Source organism: Toxorhynchites rutilus, chromosome 3, assembly GCF_029784135.1.
Source record: "Toxorhynchites rutilus septentrionalis strain SRP chromosome 3, ASM2978413v1, whole genome shotgun sequence".
NCBI lineage: Eukaryota > Metazoa > Arthropoda > Insecta > Diptera > Culicidae > Toxorhynchites > Toxorhynchites rutilus.
The window spans coordinates 44796742-44818437 of record NC_073746.1 but is presented as its reverse complement, the minus strand read 5'-3'; the positions used below and the strand labels follow the sequence as shown (position 1 = coordinate 44818437).

Below are 21696 nucleotides of genomic sequence, written 5' to 3'. Positions count from 1 at the left end.
CAAAACACACAATGGTTCCGCGATGTCGGACAGTTCTTGGCAAAATGGTCGAAGAACATTGTAGTCCTCAGATAAACGCAGGGTATCTCGCGATTCAGAGCTCAAGCTCAGCTGAAGACAATTTCCCCAAAGCATCCCTTTGTGTGCATCTTGCTCTAACCAACCATCCTTGAATACGACCTTCTCATTCCCCTCCCCAAACTCAAGGCCACGAAAGTAAGCGCTGCGCGAATATACACTCATTGGCCGAACAACTTTGGCGATTGAGCTTTCGCCCTGCTCCAGGGAGGTGGGATGGTAAATCTAAGCTCTTAAGTATACTTTCTGGAGTATCTTTTAGTGGAGGTACACTGTAAATGTTTCAGTGTGAGTTTTTGAATTTAATTATTTGAATCTGACCTTTTTAATAATTACTAACTGTCCTAACCAATAAATAAATAAATGAGTATATAAATAAATAAATAAATAAATAAATGAAAAAATAAGTAAATAAATAAATAAATACACCAAAATATTGTAAATAAATAAATTTAGAAATAAATAAACAACACCCAATAAATATGCCCACCAACAATAAATAAGCAAATAAATAATCTGAAAACCTCACATGACGATAACAGTTGTGCCAACTGTTACAGTTTCTATTCTATTATTTTGTTCGACGCAGACTTTTACATTTTTACATCTTCTATCGAACATGAGAAAGCAGGACATTACGCTACATTAGAATATCAAAAAGAAATTCATTTCATGAAATAGGCGATGTGGGGAAAATTATTGACATCAAACCATTACTAATATTGGAACCTTATTTAACAAAATTCTGTATGAAATCCAAAAAATCTGCAGTCTGTAACTCCAGATTCTTGGTTTTAAAAAGTCTGCATGAATACAGATTATTCTGTAGGTATGATAACCCTGGTTCTCTGACTTCTATTAGACTGTTTCTATAGTACGATAATACAAATGCTTGAGCAGGTTTACTTATGTGAAGTTTATTCAATCAATTTTATTACTCTTATAAATATTAGCTGTTTAAAGAATACCTTACCTCATTATGGCCATACGACTTTATAAATACACCTTCCACCAACACTATTTCGGTTTCAATTTAATTTTTAATTTATAATTTCTCCGTCCATTTTCTTTCCTATCAACTTCAAAGTTGCTCCGTACCCTTGAAAATCATCTGCTTTTTTCATTTGTTATTATCGATTTGCGGTTCTTTGATTACTTTGATTCGATAACTCGAGAAAACCTTGATTGAAACGTGCAGCATCGCTACTGTCGGTGCGTTTTCTACACCATTATCGCTTAATTTCATTTCAATCCGTGGACAATATGAATTTCCACTTTCAATTAAGTCCCCACTGATTGATGGCGTGCGCGCTGGCGGTGGTGAATCGTGAAATACGAAAAACCGTTGTTCTCATGTGCGGGCGGCGGGTGACCTTTATGATGAGGTAGGACCCGAAAGAACCTGCTGGTTCAAATCCCCCTGTAGTGAATAAACATAGCTACTTCGCGACCGAGAGAGCACACGCAAGACAAATCAACTTGAGGTAATTATTTATACTTAGCCTTTTAACCTACAACTGAATGTCAGGTTCAACCGACGTACAGCAATGATGAACCGTCCATGTTTCATGTGGGGTTGTCTTGTGTTTTTGTATTTATTGCTGTATTTGCATTGTGCTGCAAATGTTCACAAAAAATTATGACAATTTAAATCACACGCTGATTTTTAACGAATTGTTACAATCGACATGAAAATAATTTCAACAACGAGCAAAATATTGATCAATGCATTTCTTGTTCAATATGGGCTATACTTTTCGCCAGTAACATAAATTCAGCTGGTTATGTTACAATCGGTTATCCAATTACAAGTAGACCAATTCGTTCAACACAACACGGTTGGAAACCTGTGAGGCGGATCAACGCTTCCGGTTCGGTTTCGTATCCGTGTCTTTCTCGGCGCAGCAGGACTCTGCCGGCTCTGCTGGCGAGTGTTACAAAAGGTATGAATTACTTTAGCGCGTTTGGTCCGGTTTTCATAATTCACGCAAGCTCCGAATCGATTGTTGGCGGCTTGTGGGGAAAACAAAATCCACGGACATCAAAAAGCGGTTAGTAAGTGAATGGAGCATAAGTGGAGTTTCTTTTTTTCATTTGTTTCGGTTAAGTACAAGGGACATGGTGCATGAACATACACCTCGTCGAAGGAACTACGAAAGCCGAAGGTGTGGAGAAAGACGATAATTAAATTTACTGTTTCGAATTCATGTACATTAACGAGGTTCATGTTTGGTAATGTAGTACAGGTGCTGCTCGGGCTGTGGACTACGGAGTGATGTACATTTTCTTCCCCAACGTGCTTTGATTTGTAAACATTTTCTGACAATAGTTCTATTTATCGTTATTTAAAAGCGATACAACTTTCTACGAGGTGCCTGAATAAGTAAAGCTGTTTTGCGTGTTTCTGCAAAACGCCTGTGGCTTACGGCCCATTAAAATATTGATAGTCAAAAACGCGAATCATGCTGAAGCATATGTGCTAATAATAAAGGATAATTTTCTAATTATGTTCTTTTCTTTCATTCTCTTTTCAGGTAATAGGCTTCCCATATTCGAGCAATGAACGGTTTCTGAAGCAACATGCGATGTAAGTGCTTCTGATTTTTAATTTACCGTTTTGTGGGTTCTAATGAAACAGAAAAAGGTACCATAGAACAACATTGAACAAGCGAAGATCATTACTCGATTTTTGGAAGAATTTTAGAATGATTTCTTTGACTCAGCTAAATCAATATCTACTCATTGAGAGATTATTTTGAAATAACACTATCTGTCAACCGCACACGAGATGCTTCAAGATTCTACTTGAAGCAATTCCTACCGTAAGACTTAAATGCAAAAAGTTATCATTGTAAAGTAGGTGCACTTTTTTGCAGTCAGTTGCTGATACTTTTTTAGCTTATAGTGCCCCGCTTTTTCCCATTATTTATGGCGATATTTGTTGAATATACTCAATAACGCAGAACCTTGGTTTTGTACCGTCAGAAATTATTTTGTAGGTACCGTTCTGTGGCGAAGCACAGCGAGGCCGATGATTTAGGTATCATAAACTGAATTTAACGACACGGCGATAGGTGCTAAATCTGAACGCACAGAGAACAAATCTTATTCGACAGCCAGGAGTATCGTAAACCACAACGGATCAGTTTTCGTGGGGAACTTGCTTCGGAAGATGGAAGTTGTCATTGTCGAACGTAATTGAACTCATCGGTGGAATAAATTGATTATATTATTGCGGATCGCTTACCGCTTTTGATATTTTACTGCCCACTGTTCAAATGCTGTTTGCCTTTCAAATAGGGCAATCTTCGAACATTTGAAAAGTTCACAATATTCATATTCTATTTAGTTACATGCAACATACAATTTTTCTTACAGAAGAAAAGATACGAAAGAAGCGAAAAACAAATGAGTTTTTTCTCAAAAAAGACGTATTGATGGTAGCCATCCTTTTCAACAATGATTCACTGATCATTTTTAAAGGTACCACAGACAAAGGCTAGCAGAGTAGATGATACCAAGATCTATTACGCGCTCTGGGTAGTTCCATTAATACACAAATTGCATGGTACCTAGATCGCGAGAAAAATCAGGTAGACACTCTCACTATTTCGGCCCGATGGCATTTACTGTAACACCAACGGAATGGACCCCATCGAAGCTGATGCTGCATCGGTCGACACAGTGATCATCTTCGCATCACGTTTTCCATTCCAATGCGAATATCCACGGAAAGTTAATGACTATGATATTATCAACAAATTAGAAACTCCAACCGTTGCATGTTTTTTTTTATTCGGAACTTCCCATGTGTTTGTGTTTGAGTGGGCTCTTGTTTTCATCCACCTTTTTTATAACGCTATAAAGCTTAAAAGACTATGTTGTGAGAGGTTACGTGGATGTGTTTCGGATGCATTTTTTACTCGCTAAACTTGCCGAAGGCTGTCGACACCCAAGTTCACCGTGGTCAGGTTGAGAAATTGTGGGAGGGAAGGAATGCGCCACCGGAGATTAGCTCTCTGTAGTAGCGATGGAATATTTTAGGAATTTGACTTTTTTGTGATAGATGACGAATCGTGTTCGAAACGTTTGTAATGATGATTTTACGGATATTATGAATATTTTTTTTGCTTTTTGCGGATATTATAGACCAGGGAAGTGCCTAATGGTTTTTGTCCATGGAATTATGAGGCAGTGAAATAATGGATCGAACTTCTGAAGCTTCTGAATCCTCTTCGGTGTGATAGTTCAATTCTAGCACTCAGAGATGGAAAAAATCGGCTTTTATAAAGAAAGAAAAAATAATGTAACACTGGATCAATCCAATCCTGCAGCAATTTAATATTCAGCTTGATCGCGTATATTATATTGCTATTGGATATTGTACAAATATTTTACCAAAAATTAGCCAAAGGTTAATTAGTGCGAGATAGAAAAAATTAAATGAGTTAAAGAAAGAAAAAAAAATCGGGTGAATGATTTACGTATATCACACGTTTGTCTTATCTCGAGGCGTATGCATTTGTAAAGGGCGAACACGAAATTATTGCGACACCGAAAATGTCATGCCAATTTTCTTATAATGTTTAGAATGAAACCAAAATTTTAGGGTAGTTTTATACATATATTTACTTCAAAAATCAAAAGAAAAGATAATCGATGGAGCCTTGAGTGTAAAATTGAACGCATTTTCGCTTGATGCCCTCCATCAAAGTCTTTACAGTGTCATCCGGTACCAGTTTCTCAGCTTTTTTCCATTTTCTTAACATGTCCTTCTCGCCTTTGACTGTCTTCTTGCTCTTCCGAAGTTCCCGCTTCATTATTGCCCAGTACTGCTCCACCGAGCGCAGCTCCGGACAGTTTGGCGGGTTCATGTCCTTTGGAACAAAATGGTCAGAATTGGCCTCATACCACTCCAGGACACTTTTAGAATAGTGACATCACGCCAAATCTGGCCAAAATAGCGGAGCTTCGTCGTGCTGCTGCAAGAACGGCAAAAGGCGATTCTCGAGGCACTCAGATTTGTAGATCTCGCCATTTACTGTGCCCTTTGTCACGAAAGGCTCACTCCTCAGTTCGCAAGAGCAGATGGCCTGCCAAACGAGATATTTGGAAGCGAACTTCGACATTTTCTTCTTTTTAAATTTGTCGTCCACATCGAACTTGCTCTTGCCGGTGAAAAACTCCAACCCCGGAATTTGCTTAAAATAGGCTTTTATATACGTTTTGACGTCCATCCCACAGCAGCCATATTTTGTCAGCATCTTCTCGTAAGGCTTCCGTGCCCGAGTTTTAGCCGTCGATTGTTGCCGCTCATCGCGGTTTGGGAAGTTCTGTACCTTGTATGTATGTAGTCAAGCTCTCTTCTTTGCATTCTGGACGTAGCTCTGCGACATGCCGATCTTTTTAGGCAAATCACGGCTTGAGACGTTGGGATTTGCTTTAATCATCCGCTTCACCTTTCCCTCCGTCTTTTTGTTCTTTTGTTCTCGGAATAAATCTTTTTTTCCGATCAGCTTTATGTAAATGTTAGTCACATTTCATGCAGTTCATATCTTAACACTGTTTTTTTTCTAAATCTTTTGAGAACAAATTCACTTTTCCTTTCCTTTCTTTCTATTTTCTCTGTAGCTCGAATCTCCTGATATTCGATCATTTGTGTTAGTATTGGATAAATTTTCTGACAACACATGTTGTTGTTCCATCCCACACATGCTGTCAGCAGAGTGATGCTTGATACGAACTTGAACAAAAAGTAGAAGGGTCTGAGCCTAGGGACACGGACAGAAATTTGACGTAGGTCTGTGATTGTTCAGAAGGTTATTTTAAATGTACATATTTTCATTGTTCAGAAATCTGTTATTTTCACTATTTTAAAACTCTAAATATTAGCCCTGAAAAGGGCTGTTTGTTGTATGTACTCATAACCTTCGAACGGTTTGTAACGAACAAAGAAAGACAATAAGCTTCTGGCAGGAAGTTTAACTGTCTAACTGATAATGATTAATGAATATCAGTGGGACACATAACTGGGTGGAATGGTAGATGAAGTATATGTGAATCGGTAAATAAAAAAATATATCGTCATTACATTGAATATGAAATTTATGGGGAAGAAACGAAAAAACAAGTTGAAAATACTCAAAAATGCTTGTGATTTCTTTCCATTGTATTATTCTTATTATTAGTCTTATTCTCAGGCTGCTCCCGACGCCTAGCTTTTTCGGTGAAATAATGTTCACAATCAAGTCGTATTGGTTCTACTGCTCAATCTATGATAGAAGGAATTGAGTCATTGAGAATTATGAATATGAGTCATAAAGAATATTAATATTTCATTTCGTTTCATTTTTGTGATGCATTACATCTCAACAAGTCTTCGCATGATAATCGCTGCCTCCTCCTAATTAATGAACGATCACTGTATGGGTGACACTTTTCTCGTTGCTTTGATTGAAATTTTACATGAAGTTCGAGTGATGCATGAAATCTTGCATCTGATTACTTTAACATCTTGCTAATTTGTTAGATAGAACGAATTATTGCACGCAATTTTGTGTTACATACAACATTCATGGGAACGAAGTTGGAAGAAAGAATGCATAATACATGATTTACCTTCGCATCCGCTGGCAAAACATATCTCTTTTATTTGTCGAATTGCTTACTCGTTTTATTATTTCTACTGTTGATGTATCAGGCGATAAAAATGCTGGATAAATTTGCCGTCTAATGGTATATATCATAACATATATCGAAAGAATGATTCTGCGTAATGTGCATTTGAAAACTCTTAATAAACGTTACATTTTTCGTAGAGTGACCTCCCTATATAGAAATCAAAGACGTAGTCCTACGTCAAAACATGAGGCGGCTGTTGAGTTCGAAATCTTTGCTGAATCTTTGTGAGATTATAGCTGACTTTGTGAAATTAAAGTTGACTGTTGTATTTTTGAAACGGCAATTTCGTAGATTTTGACGTAGGACTACATCTTTCAGTAAAGATACCAAATCAGCAAACAGGTCACTAAATTGTCGTTTTTCTGATATTTGCTCAATTGGCTGTCAAATATGATTCCGCAATTATTTTTTTTATCCCTTTTGTTTATTTTAGGCTCATTAGCATTTTAGCTGTAACAGAGCCGAATTTGAATCGTGTACATGTCACATGTTTATCATATCTATGATTAGCACATTACACAGTTACCATTTTTCGGCGTTAGAAAATTCCCTTCTATACCATTTGCATATGGTACACATTTACACAGTAGCCATTTAGGCGTAAGAGTTTTCCTTCTGTTCTTCCAGTTAGACCGGACAGCGGAGACAGATGATTGATCATTGTTGAATTATTTAGAGAACAGCAGCCCGATGTGTCTTGCAGAACAGAGCAGTTGTATGGATGAATCGATCTTATTTCGACCGTGGATCGATCTCCATCGCTGATGATTATTGCGTGGACATAGTTATTCTGTAACAACCAGGCCCCGGCCAAGAGGATATGATCCGCGAGTCAAGATGTGTCGCAAATTTAGCTGTCATTGCCAAACTATCAAACTTCTCGGTGAGCTCAAGGCAGATCTAAGTAACAAGGTGCGCCCATTCGCTAATCATAAAATTTAAAGAAGGCAGTTTTGCAATCTTTAAATTTTAATGGAGATTTTTAAGTTATTAGATTACTTAAAACATGACGCTCTCTTAACCATTTGGCTATATATTTCACAACACACAACATTTACAACAACTCGCCATTATAACATAAAATCATCATCAGACAATATTCCAGTTCAATATCACGTAATACAGTATTGCATAGAATACATATTCTAAATAGAAAAGTAAATTTTCGTTCATAATTTTTTATTTTAGAAGTGTGTTAATGTCATCCTGTAAATTCACGGCTGTAGAGTGGTTTTCACATTTTGACCCACCTGGCACTATGTTAAGCGCCTTGATTTACACCAGCTTGAGAGTTTGGCAGTTCTCGCAAGTGACAGTCAAATGCAGTGTATTAGTATATGGATGCCCTAGGGCCGGTAACAACACAATGATGGTCAATGAGGGCACTGAGTTTTGAACTCACGATCGATCGCTTACCAAGCGAACGCGCAACCAATGTGGCTACGGAGACCCCCTCAGAACCGCAATTATTGAATAGTCTGAATTTTTGGAAACTGGAAGCACTCATATTTTTCAATACATTTGTTCTGTTCTTTTCACGGATACGTAGCCCCAAACGATTTTTGCTTTCACTCGCACTCGTACGCTGCATACGAACAAATATTACTTTGAGGCTGAGCTACCTAATAAATGAAAATTTTCAGACTGACAGTTTACTTTGAAAGATGATTATGTGTTGAATTACAGAGGCTTTAGAATGAATAAAATCATTAGTTTCAAAAGCTTTAAAATTATATAAACTGCTTTATAAAAGACAACGACAGAGTTGGTTTCGAACTTCTAATAGTTTCTGTATTTCTGCTCCCTGACCAAATGGCTGAACACTTCAACGACTTTGGCGTCCGGTTTATGTTCCATATGCATTTATAGATTTGCAACCTGCAGTCGGTTAAGATGCTGTGTCGACAAATAACTTACTCTCTGCCGGATTAGCAGGTTCGAATACAGTTTTCTACTGTTAGAATTTAATGAAAATTATTTTTTGATAGAATTTGAAAACAAGCAGTCTTGATCATAACTAGGTTATACATTTCTTAGAATGTCAGCTAAAACTACAGTCATAATGTGCTTATTCCACCTGAAACACCACGAGATAATCAAATCACGAATCACGAAGTCAAAAATTATATCATCTGCTTATACTATTACATTAGTAGATCATAATATTATTAGATTTGCCTCTAAAGCTGCCGTTACGTTGGATTCAAGTTCATGAGTAAATTGGATTGTATGATAACTGATGAAAATAACAAAGTATTGTGTTCGCTCGAAGCAGACGAGTTCGTACGAAGAGAGAGGAAGCCTCCATACCAATATTATTATATATTTAATCATATTTTCGTAAAAAGTTGTATCCAATGTTACCACAACCTAAGGCTACTCTTTGATATTGTTATAATAAGTCATAACCCCCTCATAAGCGATTAGTCATAAAATATATCGTCGGTCTGATTTATAATAGAAGAGTGCTCTCTGTTGCCTTCTTAGGTTACGAAAAAAAAACCTTTGTCGCGTCTTGTAAAGGTATGAGATATATAAACAAAAATTACACGAGTCACAAGATATTTCGTTTGCTTATTTTAAAAAATGGCTTCGGGACATATCAATCATAGAGGGGATCTCTCGTTTGTCTACTCAAGTTGCTCTTCTGTCGCCGCGTGTTAGAACGGAAAAGCACTAAGCGTGATGAGTCACAAATTATCGGCGATCTGATTTATTGTATTTATTGTATTGTTCTAATCTACCCCTAAAAATTATGTTTCACTATAAAATTTCAGTACTTCTACCAAAACTCGACATTATAATATTAGATTATTTTCAGATGGGACCCCTTCTCCATTCCAGAGGAGGAAGAGGTGTCATACCATCATAGAAACATTTCTCGAAAACCCTCACATCCCAAATTTGGCTCCATTTGTTTGATTAGTTCTCGAGTTATGTAGAAGTTTGTGTTTCATTTGTATGGCAACCCCCTTTTAGAGAGGGAGAGAAGTGTCGAACTACCATAGGAACGTTTATCGTTCCCTAAAACCTCTATATGCTAAGTTGGATTCCGTTTATCTGGTTAGTTCTCGAGTTGTTCAGCTACCTCCTCCTCCCCCCTTCTTTAGAGAGGGGAAAGGAGTGTCAAACCACCATAGAATCATTTATTGCACCCTAAAACCTCCATATGCCTAATTTGGTTTCATTTGCATTAGTTACGGATATCTAATGAATGGCTTGCTATCTATTAAAGTAAGACCAAAAACGATCACTAGACATACCTTTGAACCAACTCGTCCTGCTCAAGATTATTGAACCTGATCCTATGATGCTGAAATGTAACTCCTGACAATATTTCCCTTCCAAAAAACTAAGGATATACGCATATAACCGTAAGGTCATTTTTTTGAAGTTGATTCCGAATCAATTCTCTATGAATGAATGAATGAATGGAAATTTTCTTTTTGAATTATGAAATTTCGCTAAACGTTCTCCTCGTAAGAGTGTGAGTGAATGAGTATAAGTATTGACATTAGATTAACTTTTTGAGCTATTGAAACAAGTTTTTGGGGTTAATAAGTAAAAACACATCACTCGTAGAAATTTTATCTTCCGGATGAAGTGATTATCATACCATTTCGTTCAGTCGGCAAAGAGGTATTTACGCTCTTGTTCCTCCAATGCCCTCGTTTTCGAAACTTTGAACTTATTACCCGTTACAGAAATTATAGTCGTAGTCCTACATCAAAAGAAGTTTGAAAAAAAATCCGAGTGCGATATAATCTCTCCATATATCTCTATAGAACTCGTATTGACAAAATAAATAATATAACAGGTTGTAGAGAATCCATTATTTTGCAATAGATTGCGTCCAGTTGTACTATAATATTTTCACTAAACATTTCACGCTTAACTTTGATCTATCTGTTTTGATCGATTCTCCTAATTGACTTTCTCTTTCGAGAGCCACGGCCTTGCAAAAAGATTTTGCGCCCGTTCTGCCATATAGTTTGATGAACGAGGTTTCCCTCTACACTCCTGATTGTCGAGCAAATCAGGATTTTCTTTTACCGCCAATTTATTAACAGTACAGGATGTCGATCAAGAGAATAGATAACATATAGGTCCTATTGAAAAGTCAAGCGTGATTTCCTGATTATTGTTATATCTTCAACTCTTCTCACTATAGGTTTAGACAAACAACTCTAAATACCAGCCATGGATTCCGTAATTCCAATACGCCTCGCACAACCCAATGGCGGACTGCATCTCGCTTGAAAACCTGTCAATCCGCATTCTCAATTTGCGTACTCGCGTCCAAACCAAGCTGAGCAGCTCAGTTCGCCAACCCGTGTCTACTATGAACACTCCATAAATCCACGCGCGGACTAGAGTACTCACAAAGCATCCACGTTTCCTTCCCTGGCTGGCAAAGTGAAGCGACTTCCATCGGCGGTGTGTACATCGGACTTGCACCCAAGTTCAAAGTCAACCGTTTACTTATAGTTATGTGGGAGCTCTGGCGACCACAATATGATTTAAAACGAGACTGGGGGAAAAAACCCACCGATACCGACAGGAAAGATTGGGACCGTGGTGAAAACAACCACTGGGTGGAAGTTGAGGGGAAAAGCGCAAACAAGTAGCTTTCCGCTGACAGTGATATAAATGTCGATTAAAACATTTTAATTATTCAACACGTGATCTGCGCTGTCTAGTCGAATGAGACTAAGTTAATTATATCGAAGCATGAACATACAGTTGACAGAAATGAAAATAAAATATTGAATTAACCCCGAAGCAATAGCAACTGAAAGTTCAATGCTTTTCGTTCGTATTTCCCGTGTCAACTGTGGATCGTTTATGAACATGTTATACAAAATATCCAACTACATTATTTGAATTTTTCATTGGCTCGAGGCTCGAGAGACTTTCGTTTCGACCCCAAGGCACGTAAATTAAACGGCAGTCGAGACCACTCAGGTCACTTTATTGCAAAACTAAGTCTATCAAACACGGATACTCAATCCGTAATTATATTTTACAGTGGGCATAAAATAAGTATAGACCAGGAAATCGCCTAAGTGGATAATTATAACCTCGGGACACACTCATCATTTGTGTATCAATCGGTAGCTGGGGCTTAGAGAAACATTTGATCGCGGCTCGGGTCGCAACGATTCGCATCGCGCTTGTAATCTATAGGCGTGAGAAAGTTTAATCGCGCTAGATGAGGGGTAATATTCGATCGAGATTGTAAACACATTGTGTATGAGACAGAACCTTACCCTTACGTCACATACAGAGCTCCACGTGTTTGAATACTAGTTACAGTCCGTTTTTATTTAACGATTCTGTTTTGATATTTGTCGATGGTTTCACGCTGCTGAACCATGTGAATGTTGCCCTCAAAAATAATGTAATAAAAAACTTGGGTTGTCATTCTTTGTAGTAAATGTTTCGTTGAATAAAAACGGAATTTTTAACGGAAATTTGAGCAATTTTTAACAAGTTGGAGGGTCGTGTCTGAGTCATGACCACATAATTGACATAGGATCGAGTTACGAGATTTGTTGTATGCTGATTTGAATATCTTTGAACAAGATAACCGCAGTCACAAACCATAATAGAACTTCTGTTTTTACCAAACAACGCGGCCCATTCAGTCCAGCTGCAGAAAAGAAATGGAATTGGCAGAAAAGAAATCGAATTGGGAGAGAAGGGCATAATGCATAGGCGTGTGAGCGTAAGCATCCGCATCTCACATCGTAATAACAATTGAATGGATTTCCGAGCGGCCAGCAGTTTATATACGGATTTGTGTGATATCAATAATCAATAATCTGCTTTCAAAGCTATTTTTCAGGTATTGAAACAATTTTTCGAGTCAATAAGTTGCAATCATATACCTCTTGGATATTTTATCTTTTGTATGAAATGATGTTGATACAGAGCAGAATTATTAACGCTTGAAGAAGGAATGGATTCCTCCTCAGAATTCCACAGCAAAAATAATACCTCCTTCTCCACAATCGGAAACGACAATTATCATCGATACGTCGATTTTCGCCAAATGCTCTGTTCGGTCCGGCTGCAGAAAAGATATGGAATCGGAAGAGAAGAGCATAGTGTTTAAGCGAACGAGTAAGACCATCTTCCCTTCACTTCGTCACTTCCCAATTTATATACAGATTTGGGTAATTTCAATAGTCTGTTCTCAATGCTATTTTAAGCTCCTGAAACAAGTTTTCGGGTCATTAATTAACAATCATATAACTCTTGGACATTTTGTCTTTCGAATGAAGTACGAATTTTCGAAGAAGAGGTATTAACGTTCAAAACCTTGCAATCCAAGCGTCAAGCTCTCGTCGATAATGACAGTTAAGCATAGAAGATCTTTTTAGAATATTTTTGATGGAATTTAAAGTTGTAACAGAAACATAGGAGTTGTAATAGAAACGTAGGATTACGAAATTGTTTCTTTCAATTCACTTGGATATTTTTTATGGATATAATGAAGTTTCAGAATTAACTCTTCAATAGAACGAATAGGTGGCCCTGAAAAAGACCAATGGTTTGCGTGGCTTTGTATAATCAGATGAAAATTGTTGATTTAGAATTCATTCTCGCGAGAGCAATACAGTAGAACCCCGATTATCCTCAGAATAGTCTGGCAAAGTCACCCTGAATAACGAAAACCGCGGATAACGCAATAAAGAACTAAAACAGCACGCACAAACACGAAAAAAAAAATAGTTCAGCTTGAAAACCATGTTTTATCAATACAGAACTCATTGAACCAGTAGTCAGATCATGTGAAAGCCATGATTAACACAAAAGAGAATTAGCCTATTACTGACAAATCTCGTGAAGGCGCATAGATTGACTATGGAACTCAATGTTGCGAATAATCCGCTCAGCAAATCATCCGCTCGCGTTACTGCTCACTAGCTGGAGCGGGATAGTGTGATATATTTGTTTTGCCAATTTAAAGTTTGTTGTTCCCTTTAAATTCGAAAAGTAGATGCTTTCATTGATGATTAGAAGTGCTCGAATGGCCTGTATTCATTATTATCATCAAAGAGTTAATTTCGCATGGGAAGGGATGGCTTGCAGCTTCCAATTGAACGGTTCATTTCACCAAAATGGCATGTTCTGTGCCATCTTCCGGATAAGTGGTAATAAAAGGTGGTAATAAAGGCATAGGATGACATAGTAGTCACGTTTACCACAAAATCACTGCCTTCGGCAACTGATTACTAATGCTGGTCTACTACATAGTCTTTTTTCCCATAATAGATATTTCTATTGAGGCTCATATGGCGTTAGTCTCACGGGGCCGGCAGTTCAGTATTTCGACAATTTCTATCTTACGACTATGTTGGTAATATGTAACCGATTACTCGCAGTTGGCTCAGATTACATCTACATCTACATAGTCTTACACCTCGCCGTTTTCATTAGTTTCAGTGAGTATGAGTATGAATCTTTCGATCATCTTCGCACTGGACTTGACGATCGGAAACTTCACTTCATAGTGAAGAATGAAATGAATGAAAGTAAGCATGAATGAAAGAGAAGAGATATTTTCTTTGTTGAACGTGGATTGCTGCGTATCTAGTCAGCGTGAATACGTTGCGTCTTGAAATGCGGTATGGGTTATCCCATCATGCCAAACGTTTCAAAATGGGAATGGCTTCCTCATCTACTATCTATTTGGGAAGTAATTCAGCTGGAAACAAGCTTCTTTAAAACAATTTTCGTAATTCCATTCATCCAGGCGTTTGCTGTAGAAAGAACGTTGTCCTCCGTTACTTGTCCAACCATAAGGTCATCTTCAACTAGCAGATCCAGATCGATTGATTTCGTTCCTCGTCAGGTTGGTAAGTAGGTTGTCCTCCTGCCTCTTCCTAAGGCATTTGGAACGCTGAAATTGTCGCATAACGATTTTACATTGCTGGAAAAAACTCAACGGATCAAAGTGCTGTCCGGACGGCTGAAGGCGACCTAGTTGATCCGATGGTAATCTCGTTTCATCGTCATCGAAACTGGTTTTGGATGATTACTTAGCTTATCAAACCACCGAGTGGCGATCGGAGCTTGTAACCGACATACAAAGCAGTTCCAAGTAGAACAAGAATACACCCAAAGTCGCTTATGTTCCTGATGATGATAGAAGTACAGGTAAACTTCGATATAACGTACATTTCACTTTCAAGATTGTACGTTGTATCGAATTGTACGTTATATCGAAGCATAATAAAGTACTCACAAACGTAGTCTATAATACATTATTGTGTTGCTGTTTTAGTAAAGTTAATGAATAACTTCAATCAGAAAACGAAGCCAACCTTTCTCATAACGTAACTTGTAACGTAAGACTATTATCTTTTTTAATGTTACAATGTGGATGAAATATGGGGTTGCTTGTTCATTTCTACTATTTATTGCTCTCTCTATTTTTCCTACTCGTCTATTGCAAGCTCGACAGGAGACTCCTCTTGAAAGTTACCTTAGAATTGATTGATTTAATGGATTTGAGTGCGAGAGTGAAGCATAAAACATTTGAATTAAATCGTTCATTACGCTCCTGAACTGCATTCGCTTGTTCTTGTACACTGATACATTTCAGTTTTTGTTGAAAAAAAACTGTAGAACTGACATCAGGCAAGTGTCATTTTCGGGAATATATCACCTTGTATTTATGTACACCAGAGGAGTATGGAGTAGAGTTTTTTTTTTTCCACTAGTGCCCTTCTCAGGGCTAGAGGCGAATGAACGGAAGAAGTTTAAAACCAAATATGGAATGGAATGAAACCGCAGTTGCGAGCGAGCTAGCAAGCACAACATAATGAGCGAACATCATTCATGCCTCTGTATTGAAGTGTGCTACGACAAAGAAGGTGCCAGCAGCATACGGAAAATTTTGTACTGAGGGGAGAAAATCTAAACCACCCAAAGATACTGACATACTACTGCAGCTACTGAGGAACTACTGTTTTATTTAAGCTTCGCCATTTCTACTCGCATAGTTCAGTGCAAACATGTGTTGAATTGAATAAGGGAATGCTATGAAGTATGTTGTACACAGAGAACAAACACTGTTCTATCAGACACGTACCGGCACGAGCCGACAAGTACATGATATATTTATATTGTCAGACAGCCGGTTCTCAGTAAGGACCTGCAGCACTGACGGAGCGGAATTATTTGTTTTTGGAACGAGAAGTCAATTCGCGTTGACGACATTTCTATCACGAGTTTGGGAAGCGAGAATGACTATAATGAATTTTCAAGTGGAATAAAGTAGAAAATTATGATTGAAAAATAACTTTTTTATATCTAATATGTAATATATTACACATCCAATATGCTCTATATCTAATCTGTAAATCAACAGTGTCGACGTCTGGTAGCGATTTTCATTTAGGAAGGCATATTAGACTCTATCAATTCACCCAGGCTCGAAGGCAGTTTTAATTTATTCAAAATTAAATTGAAAATTGAGGTAGTAAAAATAACTTAATAACTAAATAAGTTATTTCCAAAATTTCGTTACATCCTAAAATAATATTGGAGGTGATAAACAAGTGGACTGAATAATATAGGGCCTGATTCTCGAATACACTTCACGGTGGAAACGAAATAAACGGCACGCCATTGAACTACGTTTTACGAGTTAGTGAAGTGTCGAAACTAATAATGAGTTTTCAGGCAGAATGAGCACTTTTCAAATAGAAAATCATTAATGAAAATTAACTTCTTCGTATCAAACTGGTATTCAATGTGAGTGAAAAACTTTGTTTTCTTCATGTGATATAATAATCTCATATAAAAATTTCATCTGAAGATAATATGATATTATAATGATAAGTTTAGTGGGAAACTAATCTCGTATCCAGATGTCGACACCGTACCGTTGTCATCGCGGATACGTTTCATTCCGTTTCCACCGTGAAGTGAATTCGAGAATCAGGCCCATAATTTCGTAGTTCTACGTCGAAAATGCGGTCTTGTCCTAGATACAACCCCTCACCCCAACCCCTTTTTTTTCTTGTAAATAGAACATTAATTTTTATTGAAAAACAACGAGAAATTGTAAAGAGGAGGACCAGCCAACTTAACAACACATTTGACTCGAGATGTTTTGATTGAAGAAAATCACAACGATGGTTGAAAATTAAATCACATCATTATAATCACCATGACGAGTAGAGCATTCCTTTCGTCAATGTGATGAGGTGTTCATTCAGTGAGGGCAGCATTTGAATGATGACATGTTATATTCCTCATTCAATCTTAAAACGTAGCGGTTTTGCGTCTATGTGATTTACGTCAACAAATGAAGTCATCTTACGACACCAAAAGCACGTACCACTTCTTCACCCGGGGAGATTTTGTTACGAAGAATGATGACTTATTGTGTGAACTAACTATTTTAATTATTCACTGGAAATAAGCCAGTTTAGCTGGGGTCAACGAACAGTCGAATGAACATATTCTACAAACACAAAAGATGCACCAAAAGTCACATTCTAATTCTCGCTACTTCGAAAACGTGATCTCTTCCTACGAAGATACAGATTTTCCCATCCTATCTTCATCGATGCCAACAACTCTACAATTAAGCGGCAGAAAGTCTATCCAAAAGTTAGTCACGACATTGGCTTTCTTCGAGCGCTCCGATGTCAACCAGAAACCAGAGCTGCAAGATGAGGTGTAAGATTTACGATGACCTCTATCGTAGCGGAAAGATGCACGCCATATGTTTCCCACCGGAAAGGGACTCAAATCTTCTGCTCAACGCTTCTGAATTACTTGATTATGGAAGTAGCAGTCACCAAAATGGAGATGATGTAAATTGTGGGTAATGTTGAAGAAATACAGAGTTATCCATTCGTTAGTTCGGAAAGCAAATGAAAAGAGCACATAGATATTACAGATTTCAATAGTTTTTTCCATTTGTTCTACTTTTCTATTCGTTTCAGCTGATATTTCGGACATGATTTGTTTTTCGGATGTCTTTTAGATACTCAAAAGTTTGAGGATCGTCAACTTTTGCATAGCTCCAAGAGAAACACAAATTGCACGATTTTTTGACGGCAATTGATGCACCAGAATCACTCATTTTGTAAGAATTTCAACAAGTCCTACGCGTAGCTCCGTTATTAACTAATCCATATTTCGAATTGAAAAATCTGAAACTGAACAAATTGTAGGTTCACCAGTTTTCATAAAACGAGACTGCAATAAAAAAAAAATTACGCTGCATTTTTTAGAAAAATTGGAAAACTTTCAATCATTTTTCGAATTGCTGTTTTTTTCATTTTCTCCTATTCACAAATATTTTTTTCGAATATAACTCGGAAACGCAACTTCAATACAACTACCATTTCTCTAACTTTGTTGGTCTTACTCACTACTTGTCATGTAATAATTTTGGCTACTCGCTATTGCCGAAAAATCACTTTTGATAAGCAATCTTGTTGAAAACTAACAAGTTGCCCCACATATCAATACTGGGAAACAGTACTAAATTAAACGCAAAATTATCAACCGATACGTCATAATAAAAATCACTAATTTTCCAGCCATGTCAAGGTTTTTGATTGACATTGCCATCGACTAGAGAAGTGGAGACACCCGACACTCACTGTGTAATGTGTCCATCCTTATCAGCTACCCGCTTTTCCTGCCGGTAATTAACTCCACCGCCGGAGAGGTAGTCCCTCAAAATTCAATCGCAGTCATTCGGGTAATAGATTTGTCACCGTTCTCCATTAGCTTTTGAGATACTAATTGAATTACATGGGTGTGTTCCACGTGCCAATCAGCATGTCAATCGTACCGATTGTCAGCGCCTTTGTAGGTTCGCAATGGTTTCCGCGATAAGATTGAATCGGAGCACGCCGAATTCCACAAGACACAAGTGCACGGAAATATTGCTGAAAATAGCCATTAGTCATCTTGTTGGCTTTCGAGGCTTGGTTTTGTGTTTTCCTGGTGAAAGTAGCAAAAATATAAGTTTTATCTAAAGTGGACGGCAAATTCCTACAATGGGCTTTTCATAGCATATCTACTGTTTCCGCCATCTGGCGGCAGCTGTTTTATATACCGGCCTCGCCGACCATTAATGATTACAAAGTTTCTGTTTATCAAACAATGCCCGCTGATTGATCAGCTCGCATTCATTTTAGCACTTTGCGTTGAACGGTTCGTACCTCGTGTTTATTTTCCCCATTACCGTGCGACTTATCTCATTGGCGGTACGGGGGAGGCTTGTTCGATTCGACGAATAAAAAATGAATGAGCGACACAAAACAACACTGGGAATTGAGGACCGTAGTCCGGAGGCTCAATTTGAATGTTAAGACGCGTCCACATTACGCCAATCGGCCTTGGCCGCCCGGTAAAGCCGGCTAAATGTGGACGTACCGCCCGGGCTTGCCGACGTGCCGAAAACCGACTCGAATCAAACCGAACCCAACCCGAAACATGTGGGTCCGGTTCGAGAAAGTCGAACCAAAACAAAACAAAGTAAATTAGCGTTGACGACATAGTGCTTCCTGTGTTCGTGACGGCTTCGTGCATCCGATGGGACTTCGGCTTCGTGCACCCGATGGAGCGTCCACATTACATAACGAATCGAATATGCCGCTTAGTACAGGCCGATCGGCATCATTCGGCATAATGTGGACGCGCCTTTAGAAGGGGTGAGGAACATGACGCGTGCACCAAATTTTAGCAACGCACAAGGTAGAGGTGCTCCAATGAACCAATATCTGTTGGGTGGGATAATTTATTATTATTCTATTCATGTTCTACCCATTTCGTGATTTCGTGAATCACATTTAGCCATATATTCTGACAGCTGTCAAACTTGGATTACATTAAATTAATTTATTATTTGAAGTTAATGAAGTTAATTAATTATTATAATTTTCATTAAAATGATATAATTTGTTTTGTTATAATGGTATACCATTGCAATTTAATCCTTAATTTGTATTTCCACAGATTTTTCTTAGGTCTTAGAACCAAAACTGTGTAGTTACAGATTATAGAATTTTTAAATTTCACACAGAATATCAAAAATGGTTTTGACAATTTTAATATATCATATTATATTGCCAAAAAATTCATAGCTAGAATAAAAAGTAGTACAACAAGCACTGCTCTCGCTGCGGCAAATCGCTGGTTTCTATTTTACTACCCTTCTGAATGCCCGTGCAGAGCTGCTTACTCCAGAATGCATTCTCAGAATATGCACAAAGCAAGCTCAGTGCAGTGCTTGCATTGACGCGCAGGAAACATAAAAGAAATTTAAATTACATTTTTCATTCTAGGCTCGCTTCAGTCAGCGAGCAGTCAACAGCGATACATATTGAGGATTTGCAAAATCTGAGAGGTTGAGGGTTGTTGTGAATGAAAGATGTCACACATCGCAGCATAATTTGAATTTTTTTTTGGATTTCTGTTCTGAAATTCAATATGGAGGCTCAATAGAAGGATGGACGTCGTCGGGTTTCATACCGTAAGGTGGAGAGTGTTAGTGTATTATTGAAACATACCTACAAATGGTTGTTTTTATGCGTTGTCAGAGGTAGATTTAAGTGGTGCTAACCACTTGGCCATGGGAGAACCGATGATCTTGGTGATCTTGAACTAACCTAATAATGGATTCACCTAAATTGAATTCACTTAAGAAATAGAAAATTGTCAGAACATTTGGCAATCTAGAAAACGATGCAAAGTATGTTTGGCATACCAGAAAAGCTTTGCGCGAGAGCATCATGGCAATTTGGCACCTCCTTCGGAAGAATCAAATCTTCTTGCCAATATCTTTGCTGCTGCTCATTGTAATACCAAACCCAGCGATCGTGTGACATAGACTGCCGTAAGTAAATCCATACGCTATATGGTGCTAACGGAATCTCTGCAATTCTGCCCAACGAATTGGAACAAATCATCAAGAGAATCCATGCAAGGATAGTTCATGGGAATGATAACATCCGAAATATATTGCAGAAAAATCATTCAAGAAAAGGTTTGATAGTGTTGGCTAAAATTGTCAACATTTGCCTACGAACCAATTGAAGTACGTGATCGTAAGCGCAGTTCCGTGTTGTCTGCCCAATGTTGGTGGCCAATTTTGAACATGGCCCTATGAGCTAGACCAGGGATGTTAGAACTATTTTGGACAATAGATCAAGGCATCGATATAACGGGTTTATACCTCTGCGCTTCTAAACGTCTGCCAACTCATATCCAATATTCATCGCCGAAGCCACAGCAATCTGCATAGCAGTTATTACACCATCAGAAAAACCACTACTGATCCTAACTGATTTTGCCAGAGCTGTGGAGCAGTTTTCCGTGTCGGGCATAAAACACTGCGTACGAGATACACACGTTCAGTGATGGCCATATCCTCTGCGTAGCGAAGAGAAACTTAAATTCACCCACCTACTCCGTCATCCTTAACGAGAGCGCCCCTCTTTGGTCTATAATCACCATAGTTCTAGATATGTGCGAGCGCAAGATGATGGAAAATCAGTTTTATTGCACTCAATACTCGGTCGCGCTAGAGTGTGGAAAGAGAGCGCACAAACTCTCTACAGTGCAGCTGATAAATTCACTGGAGAGTACACTCTGATAATATTTTACCAGAGCGCTCTAGCGGATGTGCACAGGTAAAAGAACAGAAGTGGCGTTCAATTAACTTAGCACTGTGGTTCACTGAAAAAAACTGAACCGTGCAGATTGCACTATTCAGTTTACACTTCAGTGTTTTCCTCAGTGTGGCAGAGTGCGAATCAGCGCACTTCAGTGCTGGACACAGGTTTTCGCACACTCAAACTCCCAAGAGCAAAGAGAGTGTAAGAGAGTATGACTCACTCGCACCAAGATTTTTCCCAACTATTGCACACTGGCTCTTTATATATTCGCCGGTGA

General features: G+C 38.1%; 1 protein-coding gene across 2 annotated transcripts in view; it reads left to right on the top strand.

Annotated features, from left to right (window-relative positions):
* The window catches only part of LOC129775487 (uncharacterized), a 126878-nt gene that overhangs the window by 88758 nt on the left and 16424 nt on the right, over positions 1-21696 (top strand). Inside the window, exon 2 of one of the 2 annotated variants that reach the window (XM_055780285.1) lies at positions 2613-2665. The exons of the other annotated variant lie outside the window; for it this stretch is intronic. The gene's annotated coding sequence lies outside the window, so the exon portion shown is untranslated. The remainder of the gene's footprint in view (positions 1-2612; positions 2666-21696) is intronic. 2 annotated transcript variants of the gene reach the window in all.